Below are 13,436 nucleotides of genomic sequence, written 5' to 3' on the forward strand. Positions count from 1 at the left end.
GAAATGTCAGATCAACCTCTAAGAAGAGGCCATAGTCACTGTCATCAAAGTCCTGAAGATCTTCAATATTGAAATCTTCAACCCATTCAAGCCCTGCATATGGCAATTTATCCATCATAGCGTGACCATAGAGGTTGTTTGCATCTACATACGTTATATAATTTGATGGCCGTGCTGGATCATAATCAGGCATATACTTGTTATTTGCTCTGGCATATCTCTGGGAACATTGCACCATCCCACCTCTTATACATTTCTCCATAAACAGATACATATCTTGATCGTGGATCAGATCCAATTGCTTTTTGGTGTTCAAAAACGTTGCGGCCCATGCTAGGCCCGGGGCACTGTAAAAATACACTGGGTCCAGTCCATAATTTTGCATGGAAGATTTTCTGAATGCCTGCAATATATCAGCTAAGAGGGTCACATCAAGTTTCAAATATGCCATGTGATAATCACCAAATGTCTTGCATTTTAAATCGTTCCACATCAACTGAGCATGGTGATAATCATCATCACTGATTCCAGATCCTCTGATTTTGCTGTAAAACTCTTCTTGTGGTGGCAGGGAACACTCATCAAATTTAGAAAAATCTGTGACATAGTCATATGGATATACACCCTTCCGCCTAATTAATTTCAGGTCCTGATTTGGAAACAATGCACGTGTGATTTTTAATTTATCATCAGGTAATTGAGTGGCCAGTGTATCCAGGCTAGCAGATAAAAATCTGTAAGAATCAAGAAATCTTATGTGAATAGGAACACCATCAACTTTAATTATCTTGCTAATAGATATATATTTTTCATCATTTTCAGCTAAAATATTTAAATTCTGCTTCTCAAACCCCTCGTACCTGATCAGATGATGGAAATCATAATTGGATGCTCCATGGCAAAATATGGGGATAAATCTTGGTCTCTTGATCTGAATATTGCAGCTATTACACAGGGCCATTAAGAATTTACCATCTGTATGAGAATGGTGATGAACCTTGATATTTGTATCTGAAAATTCACAATCACATACCGGGCATTTTTCTGCATTGTTGAAATCCTCAATCTGTTCCTCTGTTAAAGGCAACATAGGCTTTGATATTAATAAGATGTTAGATGCTATGTCACGGCACACATTTTCTATTCTATGTGCAAATATTTTGATGGCATTTGGTCCCTTGTATGAATATTTTTTAATAACAACACCATCCCGTATAACCATAAAACAAAAGCTGGAAGGTTCATGTTGCTGGTATGGTGTACTTGAAGATTCTTCAGGATCTGGATTGCAGAATGCAAGAGATTTGAGATTCGATTCAGAATCCCAGACAATATATACTGGGTGTTCCAACAAGGCTTCAAACTTTTTGAATTTGCAATTTTCACTTGGATTGGGCATCACCATATGAACAGGTTTATGATTGCCACAGTATTTCAGATGCTCAATTAGCTTGTTTTTAGCAATTTCTGCACTCTCTTCCCGAACCCCATTTACCATTTTTTGACCATAAAATACAGTTAAGCATCTTCTGCACAACTTGAATATTTTTTTATATTTGTCTAGTTGTGTTCTCACTAAACCTTCAAGATTATGTATCAGAGTGTAATGATATGTACCATCCTTTTCAATTAAGAGCAGATCAATCGGAATTGCAGATTCATCATCAAGTGTACTGATTCTGAGAGGATCTATCAAGCAATTGCCAGTGGAACAAGTAAATACATTAATAGATAATTGCTTGCCATTGATGTGCCTGGCCCTTTTTTCAAATTTATCAATATTCTGAACTGACATTGGATATTCCAAACCCTCCATTGCATCGTCAAAAATATGTTCATGCTGTTTGTAATAACTTATTCTCTGAGGATTCCTTGAAACTGGATACAAAACAGCTAATATACACCACAAAAAACATTTCTGGTCGGTATTTTCAATATTGACCACGGCTCTTTTGTTTTTGATATTGGCAGGTAATGGCAGATATGTAGATCCTTGTAATGGGTTGAATTCAGAAATATTAACATATAACTTGTGTGATGAACCACATAGGCTCCATCCTGATTCTTTTGCCGCAAATTCAGAGTGTTTGATGTTCAGTTGATTTATCAAGCTGCTTATTATTGTGTCTAAATTTGCGTTTGAATATACCGGTACAGTTTCTGTTACGTGGGGGTGTGTAAATTTTGTGTCATTTGGCTTCTTATATTGTATAAACAATTTGAGAGAGAGCTTATAAGAGCCATTTTGTGCATTTAGAATTGCCTGCACTTTAGGATTTACACTGTTCAAGAAATTCTCAATGCCGCATCTTGGCTCTGATACAAACCGGTGATCCCTTAATTGGACATTAAAACTGCTACGGATAGGTTCATGGCGTGGCTGTTTTGCTGCTCTGGCATTAACAGGTGCTTCGTACTTTCTTTTCAGACCAGAAGTGGATGGTTGTGCAGAGCAAGTATTTTTATGTGTATATGTGAAATATTCCATGTTATATTTTCTATTGCATTTGGGGCAAATTTTTGTGGGAGTTCTGTATTTGTCTGGATTACAAATTTTTTGATGTTTGGCCCAATTAGAGCTGGATATATTCTTATTGCACTGATTACAATATTTTTGATTCGGCATTTTTGTTGTTGTTTATTATATACAATTTCCTGGGTTTCAATTCAAAACTTTATACTGAACAAAAAATATCAGATGGGTTCAGCTGTATGCTTTGTGTGTGTGTAGGTGTATATGTGTGTATGTGTGTTAATATTTTTGGCTTTGGTATTTATATAAAATTTCCTGGGTTTTAAATCTAATCTCTATGGATTAATATTAATAATATTAATCTTATGACAGGTTGTAAAGCCAATAGCCCACAAGTGTAAAAATCATTCACACTGACCCAGCGCAAATGCCTGCACAAACATGCATATCTTGAATAGCAATAACCTTGTTATGTATAACAGGCTGGGACAAATATAAGCTTAACTCTAAATATGAGTGGATTACAACAAATAACAGATTTTATATTGTTCAATATGAATTTAAACCTGTAAGTATAAGAAGTACTGTATCAATACATCTGTTCTCCTCAGTCAGTCTCACAATACTGAATGATGCAATACTCGGGAATTTCTGTAAATACTGGCGCTGAGGGCAAGGCAAAAATCAATACTACCGTCTCGGGAATTCCACACACTGACACAGAGGAGAAACATGCAAACATATAATATAAGAAATAGAGTGTCACGGAGCAAGCAAATTGAACCTAGTATCCAATTAAACTTAAACCGGAAGTAAATATGTGTGTGTATGTATGTGTATGTGCTTAATTTCTGGTGTAGCCAAAAATATATCACTTTTTGACAAGTTTATGGACAAAAATCTGGTTGATGCAACTTTTGTAAGTATGCACAAATCAATCTGAGAAAGCTCGTACTTTCTGAAAAATTCCCGAGGGCATTTTTTACAAAAATCTTGAATTATAAGAGCTCCACACTTGAGCAAAAAACTCATATGGGCATGTTGAGCAAGTTTTAAGTATGGCCAAAGCTGCTGGAGGGGGGTTCGTACTTTCTCGAGTTTATCCCCCCGTAAATACAACTACTATAAGACATAAGCGTATTATCTGCTTTCATGTCAGATTTTCCCGACCTGTGAGCTGTAGTGTTTAGGTGACAAGGGACCTGCTCAAATATGATACTGTTGACAATAATGTACGCCCCGTGAAAATTACATATAAATAAGACATAAGCGTATTATCTGCTTTCATGTCAGATTTTCCCGACCTGTGAGCTGAAGTGTTTAGGTGACAAGCGACCTGCTCAAATATGATACTGTTGACAATATTGTACGCCCGTGAAAATTATATATAAATAAGACTTAAGCGTATTATCTGCTTTCATGTCAGATTTTCCCAACCTGTGAGCTGTAGTGGTTAGGTGACAAGCGACCTGCTCAAATATGATACTGTTGACAATAATGTACGTCCGTGAAAATTATATATAAATAAGACTTAAGCGTATTATCTGCTTTCATGTCAGATTTTACCGACCTGTGAGCTGTAGTGTTTAGGTGACAAGGGACCTGCTCAAATATGATACTGTTGACAATAATGTACGCCCCGTGAAAATTACATATAAATAAGACATAAGCGTATTATCTGCTTTCATGTCAGATTTTCCCGACCTGTGAGCTGTAGTGTTTAGGTGACAAGGGACCTGCTCAAATATGATACTGTTGACAATATTGTACGTCCGTGAAAATTACATATAAATAAGACTTAAGCGTATTATCTGCTTTCATGTCAGATTTTCCCAACCTGTGAGCTGTAGTGGTTAGGTGACAAGCGACCTGCTCAAATATGATACTGTTGACAATAATGTACGCCCGTGAAAATTATATATAAATAAGACTTAAGCGTATTATCTGCTTTCATGTCAGATTTTACCGACCTGTGAGCTGTAGTGTTTAGGTGACAAGGGACCTGCTCAAATATGATACTGTTGACAATAATGTACGCCCCGTGAAAATTACATATAAATAAGACATAAGCGTATTATCTGCTTTCATGTCAGATTTTACCGACCTGTGAGCTGTAGTGTTTAGGTGACAAGGGACCTGCTCAAATATGATACTGTTGACAATATTGTACGTCCGTGAAAATTACATATAAATAAGACTTAAGCGTATTATCTGCTTTCATGTCAGATTTTACCAACCTGTGAGCTGTATTGTTTAGGTGACAAGCGACCTGCTCAAATATGATACTGTTGACAATATTGTACGTATATTGTATTGTATAGGAGACTAGAAGCATATAATTTGGCGAAAAAACAAAAAAAAACCAAGTAAGATCATAGAGAATAGTTAAAAAAAAAAAAGTGAAGAATTATATTTTGTATTGCACAGCATTGGATATTAAATAACATACCCCCAAAAAATTTCTGCATTATACGTTCTGTAAAAATTGCCCTACGTACCAAACTGCTGTGTCAAGTAAACATTTTCAAAGACACTGTCGTACTTGTGTGCTGGGAAAACAAATATGTGCGACCAAACTCTGCTCTAAGTGTGGGAAAAATATTTCTATTGACAACTTCAAGCGACACCAGCTTACTTGCCACTTACACTTACTTGTAGCAAAAATAAGCACCACCCATATATAAATAAACCCCCCAAACTAACGCTAATTAGAATTGGCTTACAAAATTTTTCTCATAAGGCATTTTTCGTAAACACTCTACCACCAACAGATCACATATAAATAAACATACCCCCAAAAAAATGCGCTCCATGAAAAGTTGCCCTGTGTGCAAAAAAACAAACATATCAAGCAAACATTTTGCAAGACATTGTCGCACCTGCGTGCCAGGCAAGCATTTGGCTGCCACCGAACTGTGTTCCGGATGCAATATACGCTTCACAATTGCGTATGCCAAGAAGCATAAGCTTACTTGTCTAAGCGAAAATACATCTGGGGCTCAGCCTTCGACCTCCACCAAGAGGAAGGCAGAAGCAGCCTCCATCAATGCACCACCCACGAAACGCGTCAAGCCTGCGATGAAAGCGAACCAATCTGCTTTCGAGCGTTTGTTGGAGGATTTTGTCCTCACTTCGGAGGGCTTATGCGACGTTCGTAGCTTTTTAGAGGAGAAGCGAGCAGAGATAATTTCCATCCTCGGTGATGCGCTTGCAACGCACTCCACCAAATTCTACGCTTCGCTACGTTGCCAGTACAAGAAGCCGTCCGATGAAATTTACAGCTTCTGCCACAACACCAAGGCGAAGACGCTGCATCTGGCGGATGTCGACAACCTCGAGGTCATCTACAACAAGTTTGCCGAGGAGCTGGTGGTTAAACAAGAAGAACATGAAGCTGAGGGCTCGGGGGGTTCGCTGTGTGGCGGGCCTCACGAACTGTGCATCAAACTTTGCAAGTTTACGCCTCTCTCCGCCTCCAGCTACGTCCCCTTACCATCTTCCATCGCGGCAAAGACGGCCGTCCTGAACATTCAGAACAGTGACGCCAAGTGCTTCGTATGGTCGGTGCTTGCAGCGTTGCACCCTGTCCACTGGAAAAACCAACCACATCGAGTTAACCACTACCTACCCTACGAGTTGGAACTGAAAGATGCTATGGCTGGGATCGACTACCCGGTGGCGCTTTCGGACATTCGCAAGTTTGAGGCCCGTACACACAACCCTCGGTTGGCCATCAACGTTTACGGCCTCACTGACGAAAATGTGGTGTACCCCATCCGGGTGAGCGACGTAGACGACGTTGATGCTCGAGAAATTCACCTTCTGCTCATCAAGGATGAGACCCATCACCACTACACCCTCATCCGTTCCATCTCTCGGTTGGTGTCGAGTCAAAAAAGCAAGCATCGTGATAGCATAGAAGTTTGTCGAAGGTGCTTGTCAACTTTTGATAATCGAGAACAGCAGGATTACCAGCGCATCAGAGGTCCCAACATCGCTGCAGAGAAGCTCGCTCGCCACAAACTTTATTGCGATGCCAACGAGCCGGGTGTGGCAGTCTTGCCCAAACCTGGCACCGTGGAGCGTTTCCACATGCCTGGAGCTATGGTAGAGCATCCCGCTATCATCATCGCGGATTTCGAGGCCTTCCTCAAACCCCTGTCCACTTGCGATCCCGATCCCGAAGTTTCCTCCACCACCCCTTACCAACTCCACGAGGCATCCAGTTTCGCATACGTTGTGGTGCGACGAGACCAGCACGTCGCCCCTGAGCCCTACGTGTATCGCGGTCCCGACGCAGTTAAACACTTCCTCGAGAGGATGGTTGTCGAGGCCATCGAGATAGGGAAGGTACTGTTGACCCCCAAGCCTATGCTCCCACTGCCCCCCGACGATCAACGTAGACACGACGAGACCATCGCTTGCCCTGTCTGCGTCAAGAAGTACACCGCCAACAACCGTAAAGTCCAACACCACGATCACTTTAACGGTAGGTATGTTGGTCCTTGGTGCAACGAATGCAACCTAATGGCCCAGGACCCGCGCTTCATCCCTGTGTTTTTTCACAATGGCTCGGGGTACGACTTCCACCATCTGGTGCTTCACTTGGGGTACGACGACATGCGAATCAACGTCCTGGCGCAGAACGAGGAGCGTTACATTAGCTTGAGCAAACGAGTGTCGATCCCAGAATCACGCTCTACCGTCGAGCTTCGCTTCCTCGACTCCCTGAGGTTCCTCCCGGCCAGCCTCGATGCTCTCGCGGGGAAACTCAGCGACGAGCAAACACTCATCACCTCTGCGAATTTTCCGAACTAGGAAGCCGGTCTCTTCAGGCGTAAGGGGGTCTACCCCTACGAATACGTCACGGACCCTAGCAAGTTCGCGGAGACGTCGCTACCTCCTCGAGCAAACTTCTATAGCAAGCTGCGAGGCTCGAACATATCTGAGGACGACTATAACCATGCTCAGTCCATGTGGCGCGAGCTGGATTGCCAAAATCTCGGGGACTACCACGATGCGTACCTCAAACTTGATGTGACGCTCCTCGCCGACGTGTTCCAGGCGTTTCGTGCAACTGCGAAGACCATCTACAAGCTGGACCCTGCATACTTCTACAGTCTTCCCGGACTGGCCTGGTCGGCCATGCTTCTTCTTACGAAAATCAGGCTTGAGCTTCTTTCGGACGTGGACATGATGCTGTTCGTGGAACGTGCCGTGCGGGGTGGAATGGTCCAGGTGCCGCTGCGATACGCACGCGCCAACAATCACCACATGGCCACCGGTTACGACCCTTCGCAACCGTCCAGCTACATCATGCACACGGACGTCAACAACCTCTACGGACACTCCATGATGCAGCCGCTCCCTTTTGGAGGCTTCGAGTGGGCCGATCCCTCCAACTTCGACGTTGAAGGTTTCGACGATTCGAAACGCGGATTTTTTGCCGAGGTGGACATCGAGTTCTCCGAGAAGGTGCAGGATTTGTTCTGCGATCTTCCGCCAGTCCCGGAATTCAAATGCCCACCCGGCTCGAACCAAGCAAAGCTCATCATGGACTTCGTGCCCAAAGAGCGTTATGTCCTGCACTACCAAAACCTCCGGTGGTTGATGAAGCGAGGGGTTACCGTCCGCACGGTACATCGAGTTTTGATGTTCGAGCATTCTCCATGGATGAGGCCATACATCGAGCTCAACACCGAACATCGCACAGTCGCCACTTCTGATTTCGATCGCGATTTCTTCAAGTTAATGAACAATGCGGTGTTCGGGAAAACTATGGAGAATGTGTGAAATCGTGTAGATGTGAGGTTAATATCAAACAAAGCACAATGTCGCAGGCTCGTATCAACCCCGTTATTCAAATCAAGAACCATTTACAATGAGCAGCTGGCTCTGATTCACATGAATCGAGGTGAGGTGAGGCTCAACAAACCAATCTACGTTGGAGGCACGGTTCTGGATCTGAGCAAGCTACACATGTTCAAGACGTACTACGACATATTACGTGCACACTACGGCCACAACATCTCGCTTCTCTACATAGACACGGACAGTTTAATATACCAGGTTTACACGGCCGACGCGTACGAGGATATGGCCACGGTCCAATCTTTGGTTGACCTTTTCGACACCTCGAACTATCCCCAGCCGAACCGATACGGCATCCCGGCTCGCAACAAGATGGTGCCCGGCAAATCCAAAGATGAGAAGAAAGGTGATGTGGCTCTCGAGGATGTCGGTCTTCGCTCCAAAACCTATGCTATTGAGGCAGAAGGATCCATCACGAAAAAGGCTAAGGGTGTGGACAGGCGGGTCGTCCGAGAGTTACTCGAGATAAAGCATTACCGCAAAGCCCTTATAAATGGGACGTCAATTGCAGGAGTGGAGCAGCGCATCCAGAGCGTCGACCATGTGTTGACAACCAACCAGGTGAGAAAGGTTGCCCTGGACGCACGCGACGAAAAGATTTGCGTTCTGAAATGTGGGATTCACACGCTCCCATGGGGCTACTATGGTCTAGAAATTAGCTTAGAATGTGGTAGATGGCATGTATGTATGTATGTATAAAAAAACAATTCATGTAACAGAAGTTCTAATTTAATATAGCCAAAATATTGGAACAATAGTGTTTATCTTCAAATGCGAAAAAAACAGGTGGAGGTTTGGAATTTTTAGCGGGACTAACTCCCTGCCGCGCCCTACGGGGTGAATATGGGGCACACGCAGGGCCAAAGGGGAAGTTCCTTTGTGCGTTCAAGTGTGATTTATTATAAATGCATTAAAATTAATTTGTTTTTTTTTATTTTTTTTTATTCCAGATTATTCTCACAAATGTAAGAAGGTGTTCCTCGCAGTACATCCTAAACATTGCGTTGCAGGTTAATCTAATATTTGAACCTGCGGTCAGTATAATTTTTTGAGAATTATGTGTTTTTTTTTTTACTTAAAACTGTTCGGTCACTCTTTCATTTTTGACATCATACACAAAAAACTTCTCTGCAATCAGGATGACGCTGCACAGAGTATCGGCAGGCAGCGCGTCGTGGAACTCGCACACGACCTTGATGTTGGTTCGATCGTTGACCACCACCTTCTTTCTCTTAGATGTGTTGATGACGAACATCGGCCTGCGTGTTTTGAATTCGCTGGGCGCGTAGTACACGTCCACGCTTCCCTCGGTCACGCGTTTGTAAGCCGTGTAAGCTTCGTAAAGTTTGAGGTAATCGTTTTTGGTCATGTCGAGGTTGTAATTCTCGCGCGGGAACACTTCGTTACGTCCATTTTTGAGATAAACGTTCTTGATCTTGCAGTCGTCGAACTTGCTGGAATCTTTTTCCTGATCGTTATTGCGTCCGGTCTGAAAGAGCACCACGACGAAATCTGGCATGTCGAACTGTATGTTGTTGAACTGCGTCGTCACGTCGAATTCCATGTGACTTCCCGACGCCATCTTCTGCACGCACTGGTAACCGTGAAAATGAATCGGCACCTGCGGACTTTTCAAGATCTCCGCTTTGTACTTGAGGGCGTAGTTCGTTTCGTATTCCACCACCGGCATTCTCAATCCATGCTCCGGATGACGCACTTGGCCGCTTCGGGTAAAGTGTTGGCTATCGGCGTGGTGCCGTCCGGACCCAAAGTAGCGTATCGCATCAGTGTGTCGTTGTCGTTGGCCGCTCTTCGAAACGTGACGCGCAGTCCTCCCTTCCACATGATCTCCTTGTAGTCCGAGAAGAAACCAGGCAGCAGACGCATGGGAAAGAGCACCGTGTGACTTGTCGTCGATATTTTGGTCCCGGCTTCGAATCCCCCGGCCTGATAGTACGTTGCGTCCGTTTTGGATAATTTCAACGTTCCCACTGCCGTCGACGTGATGCCTGGATAATCTATTCTGTCGATGACGATGTTGTGTTTCCTCACCTCCACCTGCGAGAACAGGTGAGGCACGAAGTTGTCCACGAGTATCAAGTTTGCTGCTGCGGGAAACGCGTCTCCGCTTTCTTTCTTCACCACGTCGAATTGAAGGTAGAGGTCCGCTCTGTGAGGATGAACGAACCCATCGCCTACGTCCACGTCGTATTCGATCTCCCTGTTCGCGTCGTTCAAATTGGCGAACGTGCGACGGTTGGGAGGGAAAGATTGCAATTCGTAACTTTCGATTTGCTCCATTTCACTATGTGTGTTATTTATTATACGTTGATCTCCACGATGGCCGTCGTAGTGGCACCTGCGAAATCCACCACGTCTCCTTTCTCGTTCGTCACCACCAACTCTATGTCGTCTATGCGGTTGCGACATACTGGAAAATAGATCGGCGAAGAGGGTGTGTAGATGATCGGTTCCATGAACTCGGAACTTGGTTTGAAAGTGGCTATGATTCCCGTCTGCTTGTGACTTCCTAACAATCCGTCCGAAGATTTCGTGATCATGCCTTCCGCCACGTTGCAGTGTACGTTCAGAGTCTCTATGGCCAAGAATTTAGGAATGTTGGTTGCCGTGTGCTTGATGCCAGCTTCGAGTTTGGTGTCGTTCTCGAAACCTAAAAGTTCTCCCATGGTGCCCAGGTCCACGGTCTCCGTCGCGGATAGGATTTCCACTCTGTGCGTGACCGAATTTTGAGAAAAGTACGTGCCTTTGGGTAATTGAGCTTGCAAAGTGGAAAGATTGTATTGGCCTGGCGTGACGACGATGTGTTCGCTTCCAACGCTAATTTTGTTGTTGTGCTGCGTGACGTTAGGTATGAGGTACATGCTGTAGAATGCACGCAGAGCCACGGATTTAGGATAGACGATGTCGTCGTGCAGCGTGAGTTTCAAGATTGAAGATTCACTCGTGAGATGAAACACGCCCATCCTAGTGATGCTGTTTGAGGTTCCACAATGCTTTCTGGAAATCCTCGATCGTAGGGTTATTTATTTTAGAGAGAAACGCGAGCACGGAGAGGCAGAGATGGCCGCAGTTCACGTCTTCAAAATTTTGAATGCGTTCGTCGTTGTAGTATATATAGGTTTTGTTCGTCTTCAGATAATGAATTAAATTTGTAGGTGGAACACCTCCGAAAAAATCGAAAACGAATGCTTTATTATTGTCGTTTTTGTGGTAACATATCCAATGCGTGCCTGGATTTTCTTGACCGTCCAAGTTGACTACTCCGCATTCTCTTCTTTTAACGCTTGAAGGTAACGAGTCGGACATGAAAACTCCTCTGAAGTGTTTGATTTGTAACGGTCCGATCAGAGATTCAATATCTCGGTTGGTGAGTGCCGTTGTTTCTTTTTTTTAAACTTTTTCATCACGCCCTTGCCTCCTTTTTTCTCCATGGCCAGGTTGTGACGTTTCTGTTCTTCCAACTGGGCCTTGTTCTTCTTCGAGTCGATGACGGTTTTCGCGATGGCGGCGCTACCGCCGGCTAAACTTCCAACGGCCCCCAATGCTGCCAGGATGGCCGGGATGCTGAATATGAAACCTCCGACCTTTTGCTGTTTCCGCGAACGCTGCAATCTTTTCAATTGAGGTGTGCTGAGCAGCAATTTCAATCCATGTCCTTTCGACAAGCAAGAACGTTTCTTCTCGCGTTGTTTCTTGGTGAGTAACCCATCGAGGGCACCTAGATTTTTAAGATTGGAGTATGGTATCTGGTACACGACACCCTTGGGCTTCATGTTGATGCTCTATGTGTTATTTTCACGGTATGTTATTTATATATATATTCTGAGATTTTTCTCGTGTAGTTTTTTTTACGGTATGTTATTTATATATAAATGTTTTTTTTACGGCCTCGCAGTCGTTACACAAATTCTATTACGTGCTTCGTTTTCTTGCCAAGAAGTTCCTTTGTCCCCTTGTACACGATTCGAGTTTTGTTCTCGATTAAAATAGATAGCTTCTCGTCGGATAACATGTTAGCGTATCGATCTGGTACAAATAGACTGTATTGTGCGTTGAGCAACAAGCGTACCTTGGGACCATACTGGGTAGAAACGATTGAACCGGAAGTTATCGTGTAAGGTTTGTCGACTTCCAATTCCTGAATTTTTACATACTCGACTGACAAATTTAGCATTTGTTTTAATGCTTGGAGATCGCTCATTTTTTCAGTCGTCATATCAAAAAATTTCAGAGTGTTAGAGAGAAATTTAATTGTTTTTCACTATGTGTGTTATTTATATATACCAAAAATTTTTTTTTATGATGTGTGTTATTTATATATCAAGTTTTTTTTTTACTGGATGTTATTTATATACCCCACCCCAATTTTTGTTTCGTGTTCATGGCGATGGTGGTACCCAGTGCGGCGACCCGTTCACCCAACGATGCGTCTCTGCTCACGAACCTTTCGAAAGCTGCATGCTCCAATTTTCTGTCTGCTTCGTGACGTGCGTCCAGATCCGTCTGCGTGGTGTTGTAGGCGATGTCGTGATCTTTGCATGCGGCGTCCAACGGATTCACACCCTTGTCTCCTCTCTCCAATCTTTTCTCGAGTTTGGTACCCGGTCCGCAGTACTGGTAGCCAGGTAGATGCATCTCGAAAGGTAACTTGTTGATGATGTCGTTCACGAGTCCCTTTCCTTCGGCCACGTTCCAAAATTTCGGAGGCAGCGTGTTGATGATTTTGATCAGGTAACCTATGCCCTTGTCGTCGTTCACGATGAAGTTGGAAAGTTTCGTGCTGATCATGTCCACGATGCCAACCTTCTCGTTGTAGAAATTACGGTTGCCTGCATTCTCTTCGCCGGCTATCACCAACAATCGGTCCACGAGTTTCCTAACGTCGTCCACCCAAACGAATTCTTTGGGTAGCGTGTTGTAGCGTTTGACGCCGCTGTCTGTTTTGACCTGGTTCCAAATCGGTTTGATGAGATTCCTGTACTTCTCGCCGCTGCTCGATTTCACCCTATTCTGCGAGGCGTCGTTGTTCTGGTACAAGGCATCCGTCATGATCAGAATTTCCTTGTAACTT

The sequence above is a fragment of the Lepisma saccharinum genome, chromosome 10, assembly GCF_977018435.1.
Source record: "Lepisma saccharinum chromosome 10, izLepSacc3.1, whole genome shotgun sequence".
Taxonomy (NCBI): domain Eukaryota; kingdom Metazoa; phylum Arthropoda; class Insecta; order Zygentoma; family Lepismatidae; genus Lepisma; species Lepisma saccharinum.